Source organism: Heptranchias perlo, chromosome 11, assembly GCF_035084215.1.
Source record: "Heptranchias perlo isolate sHepPer1 chromosome 11, sHepPer1.hap1, whole genome shotgun sequence".
In the NCBI taxonomy this organism is placed as follows: Eukaryota; Metazoa; Chordata; class Chondrichthyes; order Hexanchiformes; family Hexanchidae; genus Heptranchias; species Heptranchias perlo.
The window spans coordinates 63628710-63649138 of NC_090335.1; the positions used below are offsets into that span (position 1 = coordinate 63628710).

Here is a 20429-nt window from a genome sequence, read left to right on the forward strand (position 1 = left end):
ACTAAATAAATACTCTGCATTTGTCTTTACCAAGGAAGAAGATGCTGCCAAAGTCACAGTAAAGGAAGATGTAAGTGAGATACTGGATGGGCTAAAATTTGATAAAGAGGAGGTACTAGAAAGGCTAACTGTACTTAAAGTAGATAAGTCACCCGGTCCGGATGGGATGCATTGTAGGTTGTTGAGGAAAATAAGGGTGGAAATTGCAGAGGAGCTGGCTATAATCTTCCAATCTTCCTTAAATACGAGGGTGGTGCCAGAGGACTGGAGAATTGCAAAAGTTACTCCCTTCTTCAAAAAAGGATGCAAGGATAAACCCAGCAACTATAGACCAGTCAGTTTAACCTCGGTGGTGGAGAAGCTTTTAGAAACGATAACCCAGGACAAAATTAATAGTCACTTGGACAATTGTAGATTAATGAAGGAAAGCCAGCACGGATTTGTTAAAGGCAAATCGTGTTTAACTAACTTGATTGAGTTTTTAAATGAGGTATTAGAGAGGGTTGATGAGGGCAATGTGGTTGATGTTGTGCATATGAACTTTCAAAAGGCGTTTGATAAAGTGTCACATAATAGGCTTGTCAGCAAAATTGAAGCCCCTGGAATAAAAGAGGCAGTGACAGCATGGATATGAAATTGCCTAAATGACAGGGAACAGAGAATAGCGATGAACGGTTGTTTTTCAGACTGGAGGGAGGTCTGCAGTGGTGTTCCCAAGGAGTCAGTACTGGGACCACTGCATTTTTTGATATTAATGAACTAGGCTTGGGTGTACAGGGCACAATTTCCAAATTTGCAGATGACACAAAACTTGGAAGTGTAGTAAACAGTGAGGAGGATAGTGATAGACTTCAGGAGGATATAGACAGGCTGGTGGAATGGGCGGACACACAGTAGATGAAATTTAACACAGAGAAGTGTGAAGTGATGCATTTTGGCAGGAAGAATGAGAGAGGCAATATAAACTAAATGGTACATTTCTAAAGGAGGTGCAGGAACAGAGAGACCTGGGGATATATGTGCACAAATCTTTGAAGATGGCAGGTCAGGCTGTGAAAGCAGTTAAAAAAACGTACAGGACCCTTGGTTTTATAAATAGAGGCATAGAGTACAAAAGCAAGGACGTTATGTTGAACCTTTCTAAAACATTGGTTCGGCCACAGCTGGAGTATTGTGTCCAATTCTGGGCACTGCACTTTAGGAAGGATGTGAAGGCCTTAGAGAGGATGCAGTTCCAAGTTTACACTTCCAAGTTTTGTGTCATCTGCAAATTTGGAAATTGTGCCCTGTACACCCAAGCCTAGTTCATTAATATCAAAAAATGCAGTGGTCCCAGTACTGACTCCTTGGGAACACCACTGTAGACCTCCCTCCAGTCTGAATGGTTCCAGGGATGAGGGACTTTAGTTACGTGGATAGACTGGAGAAGCTGAGGTTGCTCTCCTTAGAGCAGAGAAGATTAAGAGGAGATTTGATAGAAGTGTTCAAGATCATGAAGGGTCTAGATAAAGTAAATAAAGAGAAACTGTTCCCATTGTTGGAAGGATCGGTAACCAGAGGACACAGATTTAAGGTGATTGGCAAAAGAACCAAAGGTAACATGAGGAAATATCTTTTTACACAGCGAGTAGTTATGATCTGGAATGCGCTGCCTGAAAGGGTCGTGGAAGCAGATTCAATTGTGGCTTTCAAAAAGGAATTGGATAAGTACTTGAAGGGAAAAAATTTGCAGGGCTACGAGGAAAAAGCGGGTGAATGGGACTAACTGGATTGCTGTTACAAAGAGCCGGCACAGGCTCGATTGGCCGAAAGGCCTCCTTCTATGCTGTAACCATTCTATGATTCTATGATTCTGATGGCACAGAAATCTGAGATCTTAGCAATCATGGGGTACACTCATCAACAACCTGCAACATGTGTAAATGAGGACGATGATCCATAATGCAAACTCAAGACAAAGCACTCAAGACACTCAGAACCCATATAAAAGGCACAAAAGGCCACTTCTCTCATAGTGGGTCTTTGCTCTTAACATAGAAGTTTACAACATGGAAACAGGCCCTTCGGCCCAACATGTCCATGTCGCCCAGTTTATACCACTAAGCTAGTCCCAGTTGCCTGCACTTGGCCCATATCCCTCTATACCCATCTTACCCAGGTAACTGTCCAAATGCTTTTTAAAAGACAAAATTGTACCCGCCTCTACTACTGCCTCTAGCAGCTCGTTCCAGACACTCACCACCCTTTGAGTGAAAAAATTGCCCCTCTGGACCCTTTTGTATCTCTCCCCTCTCACCTGAAATCTATGCCCCCTCGTTATAGACTCCCCTACCTTTGGGAAAAGATTTTGACTATCTACCTTATCTATGCCCCTCATTATTTTATAGACTTCTATAAGATCACCCCTAAACCTCCTACTCTCCAGGGAAAAAAGTCTCAGTCTATCCAACCTCTCCCTACAAGTCAAACCATCAAGTCCCGGTAGCATCCTAGTAAATCTTTTCTGCACTCTTTCTAGTTTAATAATATCCTTTCTATAATAGGGTGACCAGAACTGTTGACAGTATTCCAAGTGTGGCCTCACCAATGCCCTGTACAACTTCAACAAGACATCCCAACTCCTGCATTCAATGTTCTGACCAATGAAACCAAGCATGCCGAATGCCTTCTTCACCACCCTATCCACCTGTGACTCCACTTTCAAGGAGCTATGAACCTGTACTCCTAGATCTCTTTGTTCTATAACTCTCCCCAACGCCCTACCATTAACGGAGTAGGTCCTGGCCCGATTCGATCTACCAAAATGCATCACCTCACATTTATCTAAATTAAACTCCATCTGCCATTCATCGGCCCACTGGCCCAATTTATCAAGATCCCGTTGCAATCCTAGATAACCTTCTTCACTGTCCACAATGCCACCAATCTTGGTGTCATCTGCAAACTTACTAACCATGCCTCCTAAATTCTCATCCAAATCATTAATATAAATAACAAATAACAGCGGACCCAGCACCGATCCCTGAGGCACACCGCTGGTCACAGGCCTCCAATTTGAAAAACAACCCTCTACAACCACCCTCTGTCTTCTGTCGTCAATCCAATTTTGTATCCAATTGGCTACCTCATCTTGGATCCCGTGAGATCTAACCTTATGTAACAACCTACCATGCGGTACCTTGTCAAAGGCTTCGCTAAAGTCCATGTAGACCACGTCTACTGCACAGCCCTCATCTATCTTCTTGGTTACCCCTTCAAAAAACTCAATCAAATTTGTGAGACATGATTTTCCTCTCACAAAACCATGCTGACTGTTCCTAATCAGTCCCTGCCTCTCCATATGCCCGTCGATCCTGTTTCTCAGAATACCCTCTAACAACTTACCCACTACAGATGTCAGGCTCACCGGTCTGTAGTTCCCAGGCTTTTCCCTGCCGCCCTTCTTAAACAAAGGCACAACATTTGCTACCCTCCAATCTTCAGGCACCTCACCTGTAGCTGTCGATGATTCAAATATCTCTGCTCGGGGACCCGCAATTTCCTCCCTAACCTCCCATAACGTCCTGGGATACATTTCATCAGGTCCCGGAGATTTATCTACCTTGATGCGCGTTAAGACTTCCAGCACCTCCCTCTCATAGGAAAAGGAGTAGGCCATTCAACCCCTTAAAGTGTTTGGACTTTCTATGAGTACCTGTGGTGTATTTTTTCCAATTGATGTTGGTGCATCTTTGTTGTTCAGCTGTTTACCTGCTTTGCCGTTTAGATTTTTTGCCACAAATTAATATTCCCTCAAGCTTCAAAAAGCTGCTGTCATGTGCTACCTCTGCCTTTTTCCCCACAGACGTTTCATTGTGCGCTGCCTATATGGGTATGCCTTCGGGCATTCCACTGTATCTGCAGCTTGAGAAGGAGCCAGAGGAGGATCAGAGGACATATGTCAGACAGGTGTGTTTCTATCTTAGATGATCAATAAGGATTATACAGGGCTACACAGTTGATCCCACAACTTAAGGGCGTGGGGTATGACGAAAGACTGACTACCCTGGGCCTTTTCCCTCTTGAAAAGAAAAGACTAAGAGGGGATATGATAGAAGTGTTCAAAATTATGAAAGGTTTGTGTAAATTGGATCCAAGTAAGCTTATCTGCCACGTACAGAATTTAGACAGAAAGAATCATATTTACAAATTAAGGACAACAAAAGAAAATAGTAAATGCAGGAGGAACTTTTTAACCAAAAGGTTAGTAAGTATGTGGAACTGATTATCGGCACGGGTGGTGGGACAAAAAACCGTCACAGGTTTCAAGAAGGAACTAGACAGGTTCTTGTCAACAAATTGGATTCGGGGCTATTGGAATTTTTAAAAATTTATTCTCGGTTGTGGGCGTCACTGGCCAGCATTTATTGCCCATCTCTAGTTTCCCAGGGAAGGTGGTGTGGGCCTTCTTTTTAAACCGCTGCAGTCCGTGTGGTGAAGGTGATTCTTTGTAGTGGTTTGATACAACTGAATGGCTTGCTAGGGTGTTTGCCATAACTCAGTGGTAGCACTCTTGCCTCTGAGTCAGAAGGTTGTGTGTTCAAGTCCACACTCCAGAGTGTCTGACTGACACCTCAGTACAGTTCTGAGAGAGTGCTGCACTGTCGGAAGTGCCATCTTTCAGATGAGACGTTGAACCGAGGCCTAGAGTCCCCTCTCTGGTGGAAGTAAAAGATCTCATGGCACTATTTCGAAGAAGAGCAGGGGAGTTCTCTCCAATGTCCTGGCCAACATTTATCCCTCAACCAACATCACTAAAACAGATTACCAGGTCATTGTCAAGTTGTTGTTTGTGGGACCTTGCTGTGCATGAATTGGCTGCTGTGTTTCCTACATTACAAAAGTGACTACACTTCAAAATAAGTACTTCATTGGTTGTAAAGTGCTTTGGGACATCACGAAAGGTACTATCTAAATGCAAGTCTTTCTTTCTTTATATGTGTCGGTGCATTTGGAAAGTTGATGAATTGTTGGCAGAGTGCCATGCATTCTCTCTTTGTGATGTTCCACCAAGCTTACCGTGAAGTATGATTAAAATGCCTTGTAAAAAAAAAATTGTTAAACTATGCAAAGTGAGCATTTACCATGAAAGTTTCAACATTTCTTCCTCACCAGTTCCCAGTTTCAGGCCACAGCTGAGACAACCATTTACATAATTCAATAACCTGCAACCAGGCTGGTCTGGCAGTACTCTTGACTGGAGGGTGCCCCTCCACTCCAAAAAGATCCATCCTTTTGTGTAGCACTTCCTGCAGTAACAACTCCCAAGTAGTGTCTTTAAGCGCTGCTAGTGTTGGATATTCCACCACCTGACTCCTACGTCCTCCCACACATCACGCACTGTGCGCCAAAAATGTACTTAAATGAGCTGACCCCACTTTATTGATCAAGATGAGCTCAGTGTGCAGGTGGTGCAGGCAGCACCCACACAGCAGCAGTCTCTGGAACCATATTATTGGGCCCATCACAAAGTATGCCCAGCTCATCTATTTAACAGTTACAAGAAAAGTTATGCAGAAATCTCCTTAGAGCAGAGAAGGCTGCGAGGAGATTTGATAGAGGTATTCAAAATCATGAAGGGTCTAGACAGAGTTGATAGAAACTGTTCCCATTGGTGGAAGGGTCAAGAACCAAAGGACACAGATTTAAGGTGATTGGTAGAAGAACCAAAGGCGACATGAGGAAAAGCTTTTTTACACAGCGAGTGGTTATGATCTGGAATGCATTGCCCGAGGGGGTGGTGGAAGCAGATTCAATCATGGCTTTCAAAAGGGAATTGGATAAGTACTTGAAGGGAAAAAAATTGCAGGGCAATGGAGAAAGGGCAGGGGAGTGGGAATAGCTGGATTGCTCTTGTGAAGAGCCAGCACGAACTCGATGGGACGAATGGCCTCCTTCTGTGCTGTAACCATTCTATGATTCTGTGTATGGCTGGTAGGATGCGGGTTCCACCACATTGAATTTGCTTTCACCAGTCAGGCCTGCCTTGTGCAGCCAGTATTGCCTACCCTACGGTTAGCTGTAATTCTTCCAATACCTACCAGTGCAGAGCAGACAGGTTCTTTCATGAACAAAGATTGCTGATATTTAATATCTTCAGGACATTTTGATCTAATGCACTGATCCTGTGTTTTTGCCTTTTAAGTAGCAACTGATAGATTTCTTTCCAGAGTCAGCATTGCATCAGTTAATATCACTCTCACCTCTGACTTGAGCATGCAATCTGGGCAGACACCAGTGCAGTGCTAACACAGCATTAATATACAAACAGATTTAGCACAAAAGTAGTAATATACAAACAGATTTAGCACAAAAGTAGTCACACACCATTCGTGCTCCAGATTTGCATTTCCTGGAGCTCAATGTTTGAGTTTAAATTGGAATAATGTTATATTTATCCAAGACCCAGCCAGAGGTTTCTGAAAAAGGACTCTGTCATTTGATTCTCATTTGTTTAGGTAAAGCTAAATATAGTATTGCTCTTCATCTGCTGATTTATTTTGCTCCTATATACATTTCTGTCCTACAATAAATATAACTTGAAATATATGGTCTATCAGTGTGGTGATTTTCAGCTTATTGGAGCAATCAAGATGGTAAGATAAGCATCCTGTACATCTTTCAAATTGTACTTCAAGATAAAAAAGAACTTGCATTTACACAGCCCAATTCACAACCTCAGGAAGTCCCAAAGTGCTTTACAACCAATGAAGTAGTTTTGAAGTGGAATCACTGTTGTAATATAGGAAACATTAAAAGAACAATTATAATTCCATGGCTCACTAATCTATTGACTTTATGCAGAAAATTTGTAGGAGACAGAGAAAACTACCCTGCTGCTGTGAGTACAAATAAAGAGAGTCTTAGGAGAAGCCCAAATTATGGCAACTCATACTGTAGAGCATGTAGGGATAAATCTCCCACTGTAATTGTGTTGCTGGTCAATTGGTAGAGTGCTCACCTCAGAGCCTAGAAAGCAGTAGGTTCAAGTTCAGTTATGTTATGTTAGCATTACGAAGCCTTGCATGATCAGTCGATTATTTTGGGAATGTCTAATCTGATATATCTGTGGTGTATATTGGGGGAAAAAAAGTAGATTACACTGATTTACATATTGATGCAGTCATACATTTTGTTCATATTGTACATTTTGCTTATACTATCTTTACAGAAATATATATTGATGCAACAAATCTGTTAAGTCCATTGCATATTGATATAGTTGTAGAAAAGTGACATCTATCTATAATTCTGGACAGGTAATGGCATTTTCAACTTCAGTAGATTAATGGCCAAAACTGAGATACGGCAACATGCCATTCATTAACTTGAATTCATTGATGGCTGAACTAAATTTCCCATTCTGAAGCCAATTTATAGTATGTTATTAATTGGTTTGCTGGGTCAGCTTTGCATTATAGATTGACCACCAACTTCATAAAGACCAAAGCTATGAACTCTAGATGCACCAGGTCAAACTTACAATGAACATAAAGTCATGAGGGGGGTTGGGGGGGTACGAGGATAATACTATGAATAGTTTTACATATCTGGGCACTGTATTCAGTTGTGAGGCACAGTTGGATAACAAAATCAACAAGTGCATCAAAAAAGGCCAGAGCAGCAATAGTGTTTTAGGGAGCGTATTCCATGATTCCGTGCGTGTTTCCACGAAAAACACAAATCGGTGGCCTTCCATATAGCTCACATTCAAATTGAAACCTGTTTTCTAAATCAAGCTAATGGATAATGTTCACAAAACCAATCTGATTCAATTTGACTATACAAATAAAACAAATAACAATAAAACAGCTGTACTTCACTTTCCTTACTTTGTCCTTTTGAAAACACTTTTGTTTAAAGCACAATATAATCTCCAGAATCTTTAATAGTACAATCCAAAATATAAAGGATAAAAAGTTTCATTGCAAAAGCTATTGAAATTAGTCAATTTGGGAACTTCAACATTGCCTTGTTGAACATTCAACCCTTGTCAACAAGTATTAATTAATCATTTGTTCAACAGAAAAATCCAATTTAGGATTTAGGAAACAGATTCCTGCAATTGTTTCTGTGAGTGAGTGCATTTCCTTTCATTGTGTTAACAGTTCAGAAGAAAAAAAAAGTTCTTGGTCAGTTTTCTTGAAATCACAAAGGTATTTAGAGGAGTGGATCAACCTTGCCATATGTCACTATTTACGTGTAACAACCGATTTCCCTAACAGATCAGTAAGAATGGATACCACCAAAAGGAGGGCAGAACCAGAAAATCAAGCCAACCTTCAAGAGTATGAAGACTGATACGATGCCTTGAGTTTGCCAGTAGCTAATGTCAGGGAGCTGGAATATCCAAGCCTTGCTATCAAATACCTGAGCCTTACAGCAAGAACTATCTTTTCTATGAACTTGTTGATGGTGTCTATAGAGCAGGTTAAACAAGCAATTGTCCTGGTTGAGAAATATATTAAAGCAGTTAAGGAAAACATTAGCAGCCTGGCTAAACCTTGCTTGGGAGAAGATAAAATATTGTTCCCTCCATCATTAGGAGTGAGTGCCAGGATACAGCTACAAGACAGTGGACAGAAGCTATTAGCATCTCACAGCCTGAACCTTCCCAAGGCCAGTAGTAGTATAGCTTCATTTTTGTTAAGGGATCTGCAAAACCTTCAGTGGATCAGCCCAAACCAGTTATCTTTAGTGATGATGAACTGGACAACAATCTGTGAAACTTGATGACTTTCATGTTTTGTTGAAATTACAAATTGGAGATGTTTGCCTTCACAGTCTGGTATCTAAATTTCTCACTCTTGCATGGCTGCATACAAAATGGAATCCATTTCTGAGATGGATAGCGTATTAGCAGACTTTATAGGAATGCCTCAGCTGTTTCCCATAAGGTTAGGTTATTGTAAACACCTGAACAAAAAAAAATTGTCTTCATTAGGCAGAAAGAGGGAATTAGAGGAACAGATAAATGTTATAAACAATTATAAAGAATTAGGCAAAGATGAATTAGCCAAGTAAGGCAGAAAGTAGAATGGGCCTATACTCTCTGGAGTTTAGAAGAATGAGAGGTGATCTTATTGAAACATATAAGATTCCGAGGGGGCTTGACAGGGTAGATGCTGAGAGGTTCTACTGGAGAGTCTAGAACTAGGGGGGCATAGTCGCAGAGTAAGGGGTTGGCCATTTAAGACTGCGATGAGAAGGAATTTCTTCACTCAGAGGGTTGCGAATCTTTGGAATTCTCTACCCCAGAGGGCTGTGGATGCTGAGTCATTGAATATATTCAAGGCTGAGATAGAAAGATTGCTGGACTCTAGGGGAATCAAGGGATATGGGGATTGGGCAGGAAATTGGAATTAAGATCAAAGATCAGTCATGATCTGATTGAATGGCGAAGCAGACTCGAGGGGCCATGTGGCCTACTCCTGCTCCTATTGCTTATGTTCTTATATAAAGTGCACTGAGGGATACAAAACAAAGGAATAGGCTAGATTTTCTTCCCATTGACTATGAATGGGTAGAAAAACCTAGCATATTGCCTAACGGGCATAGGAACCAGCCCAGTAACGTGTTCACACTATAATGATGGTGACAGCAACATCCAGCAGACGTATACTATCAATCTGCACAGGGATTTGAATTTCAGAGAAAGAAAAGTTTGTTTCTGTTTCTGGGTATTTTTAATTGGTAAAATTTCGACACTTCTATGTTACAGAATTCTGATTTGTTGCAGTCAAAAGGATTTGATTTTTTTGAGTGATCTGATTCTGCTTTTACTTTTATTGGTAGACTTTGTTCTCTGATCATAGGTATAAAGTTCTGATTTGTCATTCCTTTATTAATATGAAATTTGAATAAATCAGCTGCGAGTGTGCTGCCAAATTTGTGTGTAGCAACGTAGGAAGAGTCCAAGTGTAATGAATGAATTTTGATGGGCAAAATGCACACATACTATTCTTATAATACTACTAGTTGATTTCCCATGGCAATGCACCAGGGTAATCAAGACCAATTAGAATTTTTCAGGTTGAGCAAGGCTAGAAGGTGCGGAATAATGGAACTAATGTGGGAGAGGGGAAAAGGAGGAGGCAGATAGGAGCAGGAAAGGAGGCAGGGAGGGACCATAAGACCATAAGAGATAAGAGCAGGTGTAGGCCATTTGGCCCTTCGAGCCTGCTCCTCCATTTAATGAGATCGTGGCTGATCTGATTTTTACCTCAACTCCACTTTCCCGCCCTTTCCCCATATCCTTTGACTCCCTTGCGGATCAAAAATTTGTCCAACTCAGCCTTGAATGTATTCAATGACTCAGCCTCCACAGCTTTTTGGGGTAAAGAATTCCAAAGATTCACGACCCTCTGGGAAAAGAAATTCCTCCTCATTTCTGTCTTAAACGGGCGACCCCTTATTCTGAGATTATGCCCCCTAGTTTTAGATTCCCCCATGAGGGGTAACATCCTCTCAGCATCTACCCTATCGAGTCCCTTCAGAATCTTATATGTTTCAATAAGATCTCTGAGGGGTGGTGAGAAAACGGAAGGGGAGAGATAGGGCAGGGGGAGAGGTCACAAAATCACTTCTGGGCGATGCTGCAGGAAAAGCATTTCAGCCGGTGGCGGTCCTGCCAAAAGACTACTAGTGGGGCCGGGGTAGTTTAAACCTGGTGGCAACGGATGCGGTCTGAGGATTTTTGCTGCACAGTTGCCCACTGGGACTCTATACTGAATGGATGTCTGTAAAGTACTACGGGGGTTGCTTATGGAGAGAGAAGGAGGGGAGTGCCTGAAAGAGGAAATTGAGAAGTGAGTCAACCTTAATGAGGATAGATGTCTTATGAAATTGCCCCTGGTGGTTACAGAGATCACAGAAAGATTTGGAGAAATGGGAGCTCAGTGCTGGTGAATTTTGTGGAAAGATCCCTAAATAGCCATTAGGTCCCTCATTAATATATTCAAGGGGCCTAATGCCTGTTTTAGGCAGCCACCAGGGACGCCTGAATATGACCCAACACAATATGGGGTTGCATGTATATCAGGCACCTTTGGGGCACGGGATGTTTTGCCTGGAATTTGGTTCCTTTTTACCCATTTTCCACCAGGAAGAGGGTGCAATGAGGACCAATTTCTCCCTCAGGGTGTCTATTTGATTAAGACTGTGTAGTGCTGTGGATACTAGAATAGCCCACCCTTACTTTCTCTCATTCTCTAGTGACAGAAATAAAGAGAGAATACTTGAGGTCATGATCCTGAGGTTGGAGATTGCAATCTCATAAGTGAGACTCTTCCCAATTATGGGGCCATAGGCAAGTCTTGCAAATGTACTGAGTGCAAAATGTCACCAACTAAGTTATGTTACAGAATTTTGAATTGGCTTTGAAAACAATTTCCATCTCCTCCCTCACTACTATTATAGTATGAATATTGGAAAAGTTAGCAGATTAACTGACAACTATTGGAATGGCCTCCCTGATCAAGATGGATCAGCAAACTGGACAGAACCTTCTATCTTCAGCCACAAGCTCTTAAAATTGGAAATACAGTTAGATATCCATTTGGAATGTGATGTCACTTCAGTTACAACCACATTAAGACATGTGTGAACTGAAGATAAAATGAAAACCTGGAAATGTGAAGCAAATCAGAAAACGCTGGAAACACAAGACCAGGTCAAAATCTGAAAGAGAAAAGGGAGGTTAATGCTCCTGGTAGAACATGCATGTCCTAGCATACAGCTTTTTCTGGACCGCTGCCAGGTCCAAGTATTTAACATGGCACTCACTCATTCAATGGCAAATTGCAATGCATGTTACTTCCTTAGTGAATTTGAAGCCCGCCTCTCCACCCAAAAGGATCTAATTGAAAGACTCTATTACAAAAGGTTGCCAGTATATGCAAGAACTTTTTACTTAATAGATCATTTTAGCAATTTTCATTGAGCCGTAATCCACAAATATTGCACAGTGCACAGCTACATTAATAAACTTTCAACATTTATACTGGGCAAGCACCTTGTTAGATGCTTCAAAAATGCTAAGGTATCATTATTTTGAGGTGCATCATGTTTGGCTGCCATTTTTTTGGTTATCATTTAAAAAATCACATTCTCAGAAATTGCATGTTTCAAAACCATATGTTCTTGCAATTCCTTTGGCGATTCATAAATTGTGATTAAAAAATGTCGATTTCTACCTTTTTCAAAAAAGGGAAATACCTAGCCCCAGATTACAATGTGTGTTTATCCCTCCACTTCAGACTTTGGATGTTTCAGGCTCTGTTTTTCTTGTCGAAGCTCCAAGGATGTATTTTATTTCTTCCTAGACTAGAATTACACTACATAGCATTTACAGCACAGAAACAGGCCATTTGTCCCAACTGGTCTATGCTGGTGTTCATGCTCCACATGAGCGTCCTCCCTCTTCATCTAGCCCTATCAGCATATCCTTCTATTCCTTTCTCCCTCGTGTGTTTATCTAGCTTCTCCTTAAATGCATCCATGCTATTCACCTCAACTACTCCCTGTGGTAGCAAGTTCCACATTCTAACCACTCTCTGGGTAAAGAAGTTTCTCCTGAATTGGGATCCAATCTTATGACTTAATAATGATGCAGGTAGAATCACACAGTGCTCTAAGTCTCGGGGTGCTTCGGATTAATTTTCTCAGTAGTGGACGATAGTCCAGTTGTACGTACATTGCATAATTTCTGCTTTTTTTAACTATGAAGAGAAAGACCCTAGAGCTGAATTGAATTTGACTTTGTTACTGTTTTATCTTCATTCATTTTTGTATAGTTGTACAGTTCCGACCACTTATAGTGGGTGCAGTGGTGGTAACCCGACTTGCTCGCTATAAGCAGTGGACAGTAAAACCAAAAAAGCAAAGTAACCAACATTTTTTTTAAAAAACAGGAAAGCTCACTTAGCAACTGCGTCTCCTAATTGTTAGCAGTTGCATCCAGAATCTCATCGCTAAGGTAATCGCACTTTAACGAGGTGCGAACAGCTGATTGAAACTGCTTGAAGACCTGAGTTTGGCTGAAATCAGCAGAGCCTTTTAAATTGGTAAGTACTTATTGAACTGCCCGGAATAGTCGGTGCACTTAATACGTTATAAGTGATACCTATGTAATTAACGCCTATGGTGATGACAAATAGTAAGCGCCATTTGGCCAATGTAGGCGGCTGCCATATTAAGCGTGGACGGTGTAAGTGGTGGGGACTGTACATAAATAAAACCACTATGTGGCCAAAGTTCCTTGGCTACTCCAGCAAACTCCTGCCATAACTTTAGTGGGAAAGTGTGCCAGAACAGCAGCAAACTCTGCCGAGACCTAAATACTCCGGCCTTAGGCCAAAATGCCCAGGGTGGCTTTGTGGGGTTGGAGCCTTTACCTGTGAGAATGGATTTGGATATTTTTATATTTCTAATTTGAATTTTGTATTTTAGTAACTTTTTCATAGAGCTCTTAAAAAAATTGAAAATATGCACTTTCAAAGTGACGTGGTTAGGCTCTGGTGACAGCAGAAAGGTGTTTCAGTGAGGTGCACGTGCTATCCAGGATTGATGTTAGTTTACATTTTCTAGAACAATAAGAAGCTTTTTGTGTTATTTAATTTTAACTGAATCTGAGCTAAGTTTTTATGAATAGAATTTTGCAAATTTAATCAGCAGAAATCTGGGACTAATTCCTATCGTTTGACCTTCAACCTGGCCTTTAGACTTTGAATCGAAAGCAAAATACTGCAGATGCTGGAAATGTGAAATAAAAACAGAAAATGCTGGAAATACTCAGTAGGTCAGGTCAGAAGTGGAAGATGTTAGAAATGAACAGCCTTTAAGCGATAGCAGAGCCAGAGGAAAGGAGGGGTAGGGAAAGAACCAAAGGGAAGGTCTGTGATTGAGTGGAGGGCAGGAGTGATTAAATTACAAAAAGGAATGATGGTGCAAAGCAAAAGAGGGTTATAATGGGACAAGTAAAGAAGCAAAATATGGGTCCAGAGGAGGTGTGAATGGTTACAGCAGAATAGCAGAGAGAGAGGGAAGCATGGAAAATCTGGCAAAGCAGAGAAGGCTTCCTTGGCTTTGGAATGTGGTAGAAGAAAGGCAGGTGGACCCCAGGGGTACAACCCACCCCTCTGGCCATGTAGCAATAGGGGATCCCCAACCCAAGTACCAGGCCAGACCTCCTCCACTCCCAAAACCACTGGGAAATCTTGTATCAGGGGAATGAAACATTAACTCTGTTTCTCTCTCCACAGATGCTGCCTGACCTGTTGAGTATTTCCAGCATTCTCTGTTGTTATTTGCCTTTGGACTTCCTAAGTTGCCAGAAGAGATTCCAAATTTCCGTGTGTCATTCCCCTTCGTTGTTTTCCTTCGAACAATCGTCTCCAAGGTTTTGTCTTTTTGCTCATTCAACCATCCTTGAAACCCAAATTATCTGTATGACTTGATTTGATGTGAGCAGTGGGTCTTGTGAAATGGTTGTTTGGTCAGCTATATTAGCCATTGTGAAAATATTCTTATCTCTTTTATACAACAATGCATTGACCTCAATAAACCTTCCCATTGCACAACGCAAACAAGCTCTTCTGAGAGGTTTTTGTTTCTGTTGTAATCATAAACAACAGAGTCACATCTTACTCCATAAAACAACATGCCCTTAATGCCCTCTATTTGCCTAATCATTTGTCACAATTGTCTTTTTGAATACGTATTAAATTTAAACAACAAACATTTGGCATATCTCTACTAAGTGATTGTTCTAATCACAAATAAACATTAAGACATTTCATTTTTACAAAATGACCAAATCACTATCATCCTTATTCATTGACACAACAATAATGTTATCCACCAACAAACATACTGTATGGTTCCAGCATCCTCAAGGACACCATTTTCTCCAAGGTGAGTCATAGCAGACCCACTGGCAGTGAAAAATCTGCTTTCACCAAATTCCTAATTTTATTGTCATTTGGTTTAAATAAGCTAAGGTCTTAAGAGCAGATTTTTGTGCACTGCAACAGACATTTTCTTCTGCTGTTGCAACGTTCAAATGGAACTCCCACATCTCCATTGCTAACGCTTTCTCCATGAAGCTTAGTTTCCTCTGTTATACCAAATATTTCTTTTCTCTCCATAATTCTTAACTGTCTACAAACTCAAGTCTTGAACACACTTCCATATTGGGGAGACTCTTGTAGCACTTCTCTCTCACACCTGGACAACATGGTCCTGGACAGAATACAAGATAAAGCTTCTTGTGCAATTGATAATCTTTCCCTCCCCACCAGCCTCCAACCTCACTCCACTACCTTTCTTCTCTACTTTGAAATATGTTACTTTGCTTCTGACTTCTGAATTTTCCTCTCTTGTTCTTTGAGAACTCTTCCTAATCCTGCATTTTCACAGAGTTGAAGTCAGGACTCAGTTGAATGTCTCCTAACTCATTCTTTCGTTGGATTTCAAAACAGTAGAACTCAAATACCTTCTTCAACGCGACCATCCTCCTCTGATCTCAGGGCTTTTAAATTTCAAGTTTGCTTCACCTAAATACCACTTGATTCATCCTGTCTTTTGGGTCAGTGGTGGCACTCACACCTCAGGAGTCAGGAGGTCGCGGGACCAGAGACTTGAGCCGCATAATCTAGGCTGACGCTTCAGTGCAGTGCTAAGGGAATCTTTCAGATGAGACGTTAAACCAAAGCCCTATCTGCCCTCTCAGGTTTACATAAAAGATCCCTTGGTACTATTCGATGAAGAGCAGGGGATTTCTCCCACTGCCCTGACCAATATATATCCTTCAATCAACATCACCAAAACAGAGTATCCGGTCATTATCTCATTGCTGTTTGTGGAACCTTGCTGTGTGCAAATTGGCTGCTCTATTTCCCTACATTATAACAGTGACCATACTTGAAAAGTACTTAATTGATTGTGAAGCATTTTGGGACACCCTGATGTCATGAAAGGTGCAAATTCTTCCTTCTTTCTTTCTTTTCTTTCATCAGAAAATATAAGAGCAATCTTCTTACCTTAAAAACTCTAGTTAGATCATTGAATTTTTTCTGGCATTGCAGCTATGTTCTTGGTGCAAAGCTCCTGGCATTGACATACTCAGCAATCTCTTCCCACTGCCTACTTAGTATATGCCTGGAGGGCTTTCTGCCCTCTGAGGAAAAAAAATGACCCTCCTCCTCTTCACTGCCTACACCAAGACCTCCAGTGCAGCCTCTGAGAACCTTACACCATAAGACCATAAGAGATAGGAGCAGGAGTAGGCCATTCAACCCCTCGAGCCTGCTCCTCCATTGAATGAGATCATGGCTGATCTGATTTTTACCTCAACTCCACTTTCCCGCCTTTTCCCCATATCCTTTGACTCCCTTGCTGATCAAAAATTTGTCTAACTTAGCCTTGAATGTATTCAATGACTCAGCCTCCACCGCTTTTTGAGGTAAAGAATTCCAAAGATTCACAACCCTCTGGGAGAAGAAATTCCTCCTCATTTCCATCTTAAACGGGCGACCCCTTATTCTGAGACTATGCCCCCTAGTTTTAGATTCCCCCATGAGGGTTAACATCGTCTCAGCATCTACCCTATCGAGTCCCCTCAGAATCTTGTATGTTTCAATAAAATCTCCTCTCATTCTTCTAAACTCCAATGAGTATAGAACCAACCTGTTCAATCTTTCCTCATAAGACAACCCTTCCATACCTGGAATCAACCGAGTGAACCTTCTTTGAACTGCCTCCAATGCAAGTATGTCCTTCCTTAAATAAGGGCACCAGAACTGTATGCAGTACTCCAGATGTGGTCTCACCAGCACCCTGTACAGTTGTAGCATGACTTCCCTGCTTTTATACTCCATCCCCCTAGAAAGAAAGGCCAATATTCCGTTTGCCTTCCGGATTACCTGCTGCACCTGTATGTTGACTTCTTGTGTTTCATGTACGAGGACACCCAGATCCCTCTGTACCACAGCATTTTGTAGTATTTCTCCATTTAAATAATATTTTGCTTTTTTATTTTTCCTCCCAAAGTAAATGACTTCACATTTTCCCACATTATACTCCATCTGCCAAATTTTTGCCCATTCGCTTAACCTGTCAATATCCCTTTGCAGACACTTTGTGTCCTCATCGCAACTTGTTTTTCCACCTATCTTTGTATCAGCAGCAAATTTGGCCACAAGACGCTCTGTTCCTTCATCCAAGTCATTGATATATATTGTAAATAGTTGAGGCCCCAGCACTGAGCCCTGCAGCGCCCCACTAGTTACAGATTGCCATTTTGAAAATGACCCCTTTATCCCGACTCTTTGTTTTCTGTTAATTAGCCAATCCTCTATCCATGCCAGTATATTACCCCCATCACCATGAGCTCTTATCTTCTGCAGTAACCTTTTATGTGGCACCTTATCGAATGCCTTTTGGAAATCCAAATATACTGCATCCATTGGTTCTCCTTTATCCACCCTGCCCGTTACTTCCTCAAAGAACTCTAATAAATTTGTCAAACATGATTTCCCCTTCATAAAACCATGATGATTTTCCTTGATTGTATTATGAGTCTCCAAATGTCCTGATACTACTTCCTTAATAATGGATTCTAGCATTTTTCCAAAGACAGATGTTAGGCTATTGGGTCTATAGTTACCTGCTTTCTGTCTCACTCCCTTCTTGAATAGGGGTGTTACATTTGCGGTTTTCCAATCCGCTGGGACCTTTCCAGAATCTAGTGAATTCTGGAAGATTACAACCAATGCATCCACTATCTCTGTAGCCACTTCCTTTAAGACCCTCAGAAGCAAGCCATCAGGTCCAGGGGACTTGTCAGCCTTTAGACCCATTAGTTTACCTAGTACTTTTTCTCTAGTGATAGTGATTGTTTTTAGTTCCTCCCTACCCTTTGCCCCTTGATTCTCTATTATTATTGGTATGTTATTAGTGTCTTCTACTGTGAAGATAGTTACAAAATATCTGTTCAATTCCTCTGCCATTTCCTTGTTTTCCATTATTATTTCCCCAGTCACATCCTCTAAGGGACCAATGTTTACTTTAGCTACCCTCTTCCTTTTCATATACTTGTAGAAGCTTTTACTGTCAGTTTTTATATTTCTTGCTAGTTTACTCTCATAATTTATTTTCTCCCTCTTTATTATTCTTTTAGTCATCCTTTGCTGGTTTTTAAAATATTCCCAGTCTTCGGGCTTACCAGTAATCTTTGCCATGTTGTATGCTTTTTCTTTTAACCTGATACCATGCTTGACTTCCTTAGTAAGCCATGATTGGTTCACCCTTTTTGTGGAGTCTTTCAGGGATATATTTTTGTTGCGAGTCATAAAATATCTTTTTAAATGTTTGCCACTGCTTATCCACCATCATACTGTCTAATCTGTTTACCCAGTCCACTTTAGCCAATTCCGCCCTCATTCCTTTATAATTGCTCTTATTTAAGTTTAATACAGTAGTTTTAGACCCAAGATCCTTGTTCTCAAACTGGATGTGAAATTCTATCATGTTATGATCACTGCTTCCCAAGGGATCCTTTACTTTGAGATCATTACCAGATCCAAAATGGCCTGTTCCCTGGTTGGTTCCCCGACGTATTGGTCTAAGAAACAGTCCCTAATACACTCTATGAACTCCTATTTTTGCCAATTTGATTTGTCCAATCTATGTGAAATTTAAAATCGCCCATGATTATTGCATTACCTTTTTCCAAGCCCCCCTTATTTCCTGATTTTGCCCTGCAGTGTAGCTACTGTTAGGGGGCCTATATACTACTCCCACCAATGATTTCTTTCCCTTGCTATTTCTTACCTCCACCCAAATTGATTCGACATCTTGATCTTCTGAGCCAAGATCATTTCCCACTATTATACCAATTTCATCCTTTATTAACAGAGCTACCCCACTACCTTTACCTTTTTTCCTATCCTTCCGAAATGTTAAATAACCGTGAATATTTAGCTCCCAACCTTGGTCACCTTGCAACCGCTTCTCTGTAATGGCCACGAGATCATACCCATTTGTTTCTATTTGTGCTGTCAATTCATCGATCTTATTACGAATGCTGTGCGCATTCCGATAAAGAACCTTTAATTTTGTCTTTTTACCATTCTTTCCTACCCTGGCCCCATTTGCTCTTGCACTCATATGTTTGTACACTCTGTCCCTTCCTGATACGCTCTGTTTATCATTACCCCCATCACTTTCCTGTACTACTTCCTTGTCTTTTCTCTTTATCAATCTAAACTTCGCCCCACCTGAGCCCTCCCCCCTCTATTTAGTTTAAAGCCTTCTCTACCGCCCTAGTTATTCGGTTTGCCAGAACACTGGTCCCAGCATGGTTCAGGTGAATCCTGTCCCAACAGAACAGCTCTCTCTTTCCCCAGTACTGATACCAGTGCCTCATGAATCGAAACCCACTTCTCCCACACCAATCTTTGAGCCACGCATTCATCTCTCTGATCTGATTTACCCTGTGCCAATTTGCTCGTGGCTCAGGTAATAATCCGGAGATTATCACCTTTGTGCTTCTGCTTTTTAGTTTAGTCCCTAGCTGCTCAAACACCCTCAGCAGAACCTCTTTCTTAGTCCTACCTATGTCATTAGTACCTACGTGGACCATGACAACTGGATCCTCCCCCTCCCACTCCAAGTTTCTCTCCAGCCCTGAGGAGATGTCCTTAACCCTGGCACCGGGTAGGCAACACAGCCTTCGGGGCTCTCGCTCTTGGCTGCAGAGAACAGTGTCTATCCCTCTAACTATACTGTCGCATACTACAACCACATACCTTTATACTCCCCGCATTTGAATGGCCCCCTGAACCACGGTGCCGTGGCCAGTTTGCTCATCCTCCCTGCAGTCCCTGCACTCGTCCACAAGGGCAGCAAGAACCTCGTATCTATTGGACAAGTGCAGAGGCTGAGGCTCCTGCAGTGCTACCTCCTGGATCCCCGTATCTGCCTCACTCGCAGTCACACCCTCCTGTCCCTGACCAATTCTACAGTATTTAGTCTAAGGGGCGTGACTGCCTCCTGGATCAAAGTGTCCAGGTAACTTTCCCCCTCCCTGATGCCTCGCAATGTCTGCAGCTCGGACTCCAGCTCCTCAACTCGGAGCCGAAGTTCCTCGAGCTGCAGACATTTACCGCAGATGTAGTCGCCCTGGACAAAACTGCCCAATAGCTCCCACATATTGCAGCTGCAACACATCTCCTGCCCTGTCATAACTATTTTATTTATTTAATTGATTATTACAATGCCAATCCAATTATTTTTAGGTTGAACCAAGTACTAGCCTTGTCTAATTTATTAAATTAAGTTTAGTTTTTTTTTTAAATGTAGTTTTATGCTATAAGTTACTTAGCCCACAG

General features: G+C 41.5%; 1 protein-coding gene across 1 annotated transcript in view; it reads right to left on the bottom strand.

Annotated features, from left to right (window-relative positions):
* Window positions 1–20429, bottom strand: part of LOC137327001 (potassium voltage-gated channel subfamily E member 2-like) — an 88912-nt gene that overhangs the window by 68294 nt on the left and 189 nt on the right. The window lies entirely within an intron of this gene.